The 7,213-nt window shown below is 35.4% G+C and overlaps 1 long non-coding RNA gene across 2 annotated transcripts; it reads right to left on the bottom strand.

Annotated features, from left to right (window-relative positions):
- Window positions 1-1,184: 1,184 nt before the first annotated feature.
- On the bottom strand, window positions 1,185-6,599 carry LOC107851156. 2 transcript variants are annotated; one of them, XR_001668901.2, is made up of 3 exons: window positions 6,149-6,543; window positions 2,104-2,583; window positions 1,185-1,555 (listed from the first exon to the last, which is right to left on the bottom strand). It is a non-coding gene; the product is annotated as an uncharacterized LOC107851156 (long non-coding RNA). The 2 variants fall into 2 exon arrangements; XR_001668899.2 differs by having other exon boundaries at window positions 1,329-2,583; window positions 6,149-6,599.
- Between the last annotated feature and the right edge of the window lie 614 nt (window positions 6,600-7,213).

Raw genomic sequence — 7,213 nt, 5'->3', positions numbered from 1 at the left:
ACTAAAAAGAGATTTTTGGACTCCATGGGTTAAAGGAATTCATGGATGAACATCACCCATACCTCACTAGATTTTTTCGTGAAGATTCTTGGGATTTTCTTGAGATTTGAAGCTTCAATTCCTTGATTGCTTGAGAATGGGTTAGGGTTTGTTCTTGAGGAAAGTGGGGCTTCTTTTGAGAGAATTTGTGATTAAAAGAGCAAATAATGCTCTTTGGCGAGCTAAATTTCGTGTTATGGACTGATTGGATGAAGGAAAATAACCCAAATGCCCTTAATTATCGAGGAACAAAAAGTTGGACGGGTGTAGAGGGCGCACCATGGGCACTAGTGCGGTGCACTGGAGAGGGCGCCACGGGCTCCAGAGCGGTGCACTAGAGGGGACGCCGCAGGCTCATCCCAGTGCTGCTACTGTTTTGGTGATCCAAACACACCTCTACGCTTGTCTGAAAATTTCGAAACTCACCCAAGATGTATTGTTAACTACCCCAATCATGAATCAACTTAAAAATCAACATTCTGATGCCTGAAAGTTTGAAAATAAAATCATCTAAGATTAGGAGCCTTGAAAATGACTAAGTCCCAACACTTGGTGAAATTTCTAAGTCTTACACCCCTTTAACATGCAATCGTGAGCTGAATTGAGCTAGGATCTTATGGGGTATTACATGACTGGGTGGAGTTGGTAGAGAATCATGTTATGTAGATTCTATACTTTTTGGTTTACTACCCCTTGTATATGGCCAGTCTGTCCATGTTTACGAATGAATATACCAATATCTTTGATTGATCAAAACAAAGATTAGTACTACATAGGGGGTATAACTATTTTATACATAGTTGGAAACACTACCAAAAAAGGGATTAAAGAATACCAAAGCTAACACTAGTATTATTTTCTCTATTACATACTACCAGACAACCCTTTGATATGACAAACAATTGTATAACTATTGTGCCCTAAACCCAAGATAATCCAAGCTTTGCTATATAACAGATATGTACCCATTTCATTACAATATTCAAAAGGTTGTTTAATCAGTCAGATAAGCATATATGTGAATTTTGATATACCTATCTTAATAACAATAGTAGTTGTTCAAGTTACTTTTTAAGTTACTTTATCAATCTCTAATAGATAAAGGAAGTCATCAGAAAGGATACATTTACCATGCATCACTGTTGTCATGCTAGCCTTATCGGCGAAACTTTTATCAGGATAAAATTACTAGGAAATAGCGGAGCTATGACGAGATATTGGTATACATTTTCTCAAAGTAGTAGTCAAAAAAGTACCCGACTCTAGAATATGTAGGTACTCTGAGAAGGTAATCAAAAAGCACACACGTCAATAATTAAGTCAGAGTGGAACTTTCAGGTATATCAAACTAAACATTTTTCCTTTGAAAAATAAAATTACAAGGGCTAAATAACAACGTGCTATACTAGTATTTAAGAGAATCAGGTTAACATTCTCAGATTTTTGTGCATTCAAATGGATGTAAGCTGCCTTCTTTAAACTCATGCATCCTAAATCACTCCAAAAACTCAAAGGCCTGCAGAAAACACAACATGGATCGCTTGCAGTTATCAGAAACTAAAAGAAATAGTATAAATAGGAAGAATATCCATTTTGAATCTACCAGTCAACGTGAAAGTCTATTCTTCTGGTATTAGATATATTGCAATCTCACCAAGATGTACATGGTTTATTATATTTCCTAAGGGAACTTGCAACCAGAATGCAGAGAAAGTTACCGGCCCTTTAAGGAGGGGGAACAATGGCACGTAATTATGAAAAGATTGGAAGATCTGGCAAAAGAAGGTGATAGCCCCGGCCAAAGGAGGAAGATGGGGTTTGAGCTAACTTAAAGTAGCTACTAACAGAAGAGGAGGAAAAGGGCTATGAGCTACCATGCCCAGGCTTTGGACAAAAAGGACAGATCATAAATAATGGTGTCACCCGAATAAGAAATTAAGCAGAGTCTGCTTCTCAATAGTCAATTCCCCATTAGAGTTTTAATGGGTGTACAATAATACTTAATGTCTCAAAGCATCTGCAAAATTAATTGAGTGTAAAAATGATAAGCCTGTTAAGTCTTACAAGACAGCTTTACGAGTCCGGCACAATCTGCCTTGATTGATTTCCATTGCATCTAACATGTTAGGAGTCTCTGTACCTGCAGCTCCACCAGCCACGAGGGAAGGGACAGAAGCAGTTGGAGTCCTAATCTGATGGAGATACATGTATACGGATATGTAAATTTTTCATTACCTATAGTGACAACTAACAACCACTCCCAAGTACTTGCGACATTTCTCTCTCACCTTAATGGTGTTATCAATTTCACTGGTAGCCACAATGCAATCATAATGGTGGCACTATACATAATTTACAACTGAAAAGGGGTGAGAGCTGAGACATTAGACAAGGCATCACGAGTTAAAAGTATAAATTTAACAAATTTATTAGAACATAGAAAAATACCAGCCTCATCTCCATGCAACATTTTTATCAATCTACCAGTTCTTTTGTCCAAAATAAACCATCTGCAATCATTACTTCCACTAGAAATATATTCACCTGCACAATGATTTTTACAACATAACCACTGAGATCCTTAAAATAAATGGCAAGGGTGCTTAACAGAGCCATTATGGCAAGGGTGCTTAACAGAGACATTATGACAAGGGTGCTTAACAAAGCCATTAATTTACATGATGATCAGCACAGGAATAGAATGGATCCATCTAACACATTTCAAATTTGAAAGTAGCCAAGAAAACTTCAAATTCAACTCACCATCAACAATCCTTATCAAAATAGTATCCCCATTTCCTCCAGACTAGGCACAAGCACAACACCCCAACCCCTCACCAGCAACCAAAGTGAAGACTAAATATAGAGTTTCAAACTTGCAACAGAATAATAATTATACCTCACCTTAACTAATAATTGACTATACAACCAACAACATACCTAGTGTAATCCCACACCTGGGATCTGGGGAGGGTATGATGTACACATACATCATCTTTGAGTTGACTCTCTATTAACTGATTACACTAGACAACCCCATACTCGAGGACTAGATCCCCTCCTAAGTGGGAAATGCCCATTTTCTAGCTACGTTGCTTGGACTCTTCAAAAATGACATTGGTTGCATATCAAAATACTAAAAAAATGTATTTTTTGGAGAATCCGACACAAGTGCGACAACCTTTTTGGAGAGTCTGCAACATAGTTTTCAAGGGCAAATAACCTAAGGTATGGATTAGAAATCGTGAATGATATTTCAACTTACACAGAAGGTCTGAAGAATTTGAAAGTAGAGGATGTTGCACTCTTATCTTAATGGTATAGCTGAAAAATGGTACAATTCCTTAGTATTGAGCAGAGGGGTTGTAACATGGGCACATATCAAAGAAGAGTTGTGTATCAAGTTTTGGGACACAGTAATGTATGATAGAGTAGAGAAGTTTAACAGGTAGACTCAGACTGGAGGAATTCTTCGGCAAATTTGAGGTTCTCAATGCTCAAATGATAATGAGCAACCGTACATTGAATTGGTTTCACTTACTCTAGATCTTTGTAGGAACCCTGAAGGAAGAAGTCAAGTATGAAGTTGAAATGCCTTAGCCTTTCTATAAAACAGGCTAGAATGTAGGAGAAAGCTATTGAGGCTGTGAAGAAAAGGGAGAAACCAGCGACCAAAATAGCTCACTATTCTGTGAGTACCACTTCCTTAACTGCCCAAAGACCAACCACTTATAGGCTAAGTTTGCATGGACTCTTCACTTTTAATACCGCAACCGCATCGAATTCTCCAAAAATACACTCCTTTTGCAGAATCCGACATGCACCTGGTGACATTGAGCAACATAGCTTTTACGATGAGTTCAAAGTTAAATGAGTACAAAAAGTGTAACCATGTCTGCTACAAATGTGGGGAGAAATATACCACTGGAGACAAGTGCAAAACAAGCAATTGAATTGCATTATGGGGGAAAATGAAGAAGCATTGGACGAATCAACAAGAGAAGTTGTGGTACCTGATGCAGTACCTGACATTGTAATAGGAGGAGCACTACAACAAGATACACGAAAAACTATAAGTTTGAGTGCATTATCAGGTAATCATACCGGAGTAAACTCAATACTAGTAAAGGTAAATACCGAAGAACAACTGACATTACGGACCTCCGAGAACGAATAGGATCTAGAGCATAGTGTTGATGCAATAGTTTTTATTGCAAAATGTGTCCCAAAAAAGTACTAACATTATTTTTTGGGGGTTAACTAACATCTTATTATTTACTAAGTAACTGGTCAGTACAAATTTCTCGGGAAATCTAATCTTCAAGCCTCAGTTTCCCAGTCATGAACATCAAAGAAACCTATACAAAGCTAGCCAAACTCAAGGATAAAATAACACTATCAGTTATTACTTGAGTGCAGCATTCTGAACTTGAGTGCAACCTTTAAACTAACTATCGACAACATTCTGAACTTGAGTGAGCTTGAAAAGAAATTGTCAGAAGTGAAACTCATATGAACGTTATAATAATATCTACTATAAGTTTGACTGCATTATCAGGTAATCATACCGGAGTAAACTCAATACTAGTAAAGGTAAGTACCGAAGAACAACTGACATTACGGACCTCCTAGAACGAATAGGATCTAGAGCATAGTGTTGATGCAGTGGTTTTTGTTGCAAAGTGTGTCCTAAAAAAGTACTAACATTATTTTTTGTGGGTTAACTAACATCTTATTATTTACTAAGTAACTGGTCAGTACAAAGTTCTCGGAAAATCTAATCTTCAAGCCTCAGTTTCCCAGTCATGAACATCAAAGAAACCTATACAAAGCTAGCCAAACTCAAGGATAAACTAACACTATTACTTATTACTTGAGTGCAGCATTCTGAACTTGAGTGCAACCTTTAAACTAACTATCGACAGCATTCTGAACTTGAGTGTGCTTGAAAAGAAATTGTCAGAAGTGAAACTCATATGAACGTTATAATGATATCTACTAATTGCTCACAGTTTTCATGCTGCATACTGCTTTGCAAGCACGTAGTTTTCTTCTTAAAACTCACATGCTGCCAAAACAAAGAGCATGTGCAAATTCGTTTACCAATTATCAAGAAATATAATAATAAAGAAAATGATTTCCAATAGATGAGTGTCTTTAGCATCAAAAATAGATAGCAACAAAAAAAAATTCAGTCAAGACATGTTCAAAGCTCAGTATGACACAAAGAAATTTGCTGGATGCAAAAACTAAGATGGAACAGAACCCAATGAACAAAAAAATATTAGATAATAAGGCACAAATTGCTTCTCTAGAGATACGTGTTTATATTTTCAGGGGATCTTCAATGTCACCAAATGCTAGAATGACACGAATTACTTCTCTAGGGATACATGCGGAGAAGCCAAACGACTAAATAAATAGAGATTTATTGTTTACCTCTAACCTTTCTATAGATTACTATAATTGACTAGCAGCCATCTTGTTTCAAGTTTTAAATCTGTTAACAATATCATCACTCATAATTTTGAGAAGAAAAAATAGGAAACAAATCTAATTGGAACCAAGAATTACTACTAATAATTAGCAAGTCCTAGTATCATATTAGAGTACCAGTATTCTAAAATCAATGAAAACAAGTGATCATAGCTTTTTTCAAATTTAAGTTATACAACGAACAATATAAACAACTATCCACATCGGATAATCCGTTATTCCAGATTATTCAAATTAGTTATTCAAATTGGATTATAAACCGTTATTCATTTTATTAGCAGAAAAGAGAGAAAGAAATCTGCAGTGCACTAGAAATCAAATTTTAAACTTAGAATCGTGTTATTTGAACAATCAAAAATCAAAATTCATAAACACGATAAGTAAAATATCACTTAACTAGTAACTATTTCATCCAAAAGGGCAAGAAAAAAAGCTACTGAGCACCAGACAAGAACCAAAAAACTGAAAAAAGCTACAACCTTTACACCCAACCTAAAATATTGAAAAAAGTAAAGGTAAACGCAAGAATTGATCGGAAGAAAAATTATGCGAGTTCAGTACAATAACTTTAGAGAAACAGAAGAAAATAAATTGATTGGAAGAGGAGGAATACCAGCAATCAAGTTCTAGCAGATGCAAACTGGAGATTAGGGCAGAGCTAAACGCACCAATTGAGCTGAAATTAAAGAATTTTGATGAATAATGTTGATGAATAGATCGATTAGGGCTGAATTTGCGACCAGCCTGTGTTTGGAGAATTCGCGTGAAATGCACCAATTGCTGGAATTAAAGGGTTTCGATGAACATTGTAGATGGTGAATTGATCGATCGATTAGGTCTGCAAAATGGTTAATTTGCGACCATCGTGCGTGTTTTGGATAACTTACACGTTTTTTTCTTTCTTTTTACTTAAGGAATTTAACTTTTGTTTTGCCACCCAAAATTTGTTAAAGTAAAAATAATTAATTTATTTTAATGGTTCAATCATAATTTGGGACTATTTGCTATCAGTTAGTTTTTTAGGAACCATATTTAGTATCATCGCTGAAAAATATAAAATTAGGGATGGGATTAACATCTCATCCCCAATATATGTACTTTAAGAGATGGGTTTATTAACTGTCCCTAAATATAGGTCTTAAATAAGGCTTTTTCTTGTAGTGGTGACTTAACAAGTTTGTCCACTTTTTTTTCTTTACTAGAAATCACAAAACCATCAGATAATTTCATGTAAATTTCTTCTTCTAATTATCCATTTAAGAAAGCTATTTTTACATCCATTTGACGGATTTTAAGACTGTATACCACCGTAACAAACATTCGAATGGACATTATCCTTGTTATTGGAGAGTATATGTCAAAAAAATCAAGACCTTCTTTTTACCTAAAGCCTTTCACAACAAGTTTTGCCTTGTATTTATCAATAGTACACTTGATTTTTGTTTTCCTTGTGAAAATCTTGTAAAGGTTTATTTTCTGAAGGAAGATCAACCAACTAGGAAGTATGATTTCTCATGAATCAATTTCACTAATGACAGCCTCCTTCCAAAAGGATAAGTATGCAAAAGACATCACTTTTTTGAATGTTTGAGGCTTATTCTTTAGAAGAATTATTAAAAAATTTGATCAAAATGAAGTTGACATCCCTTGATATTTACTATGCCTTGGATTCTCTTCA

The sequence above is a fragment of the Capsicum annuum genome, chromosome 12 (assembly GCF_002878395.1).
Source record: "Capsicum annuum cultivar UCD-10X-F1 chromosome 12, UCD10Xv1.1, whole genome shotgun sequence".
NCBI lineage: Eukaryota > Viridiplantae > Streptophyta > Magnoliopsida > Solanales > Solanaceae > Capsicum > Capsicum annuum.
The sequence above is the reverse complement of the archived record's forward strand: the minus strand, read 5'-3'. Positions and strand labels throughout refer to the sequence as shown.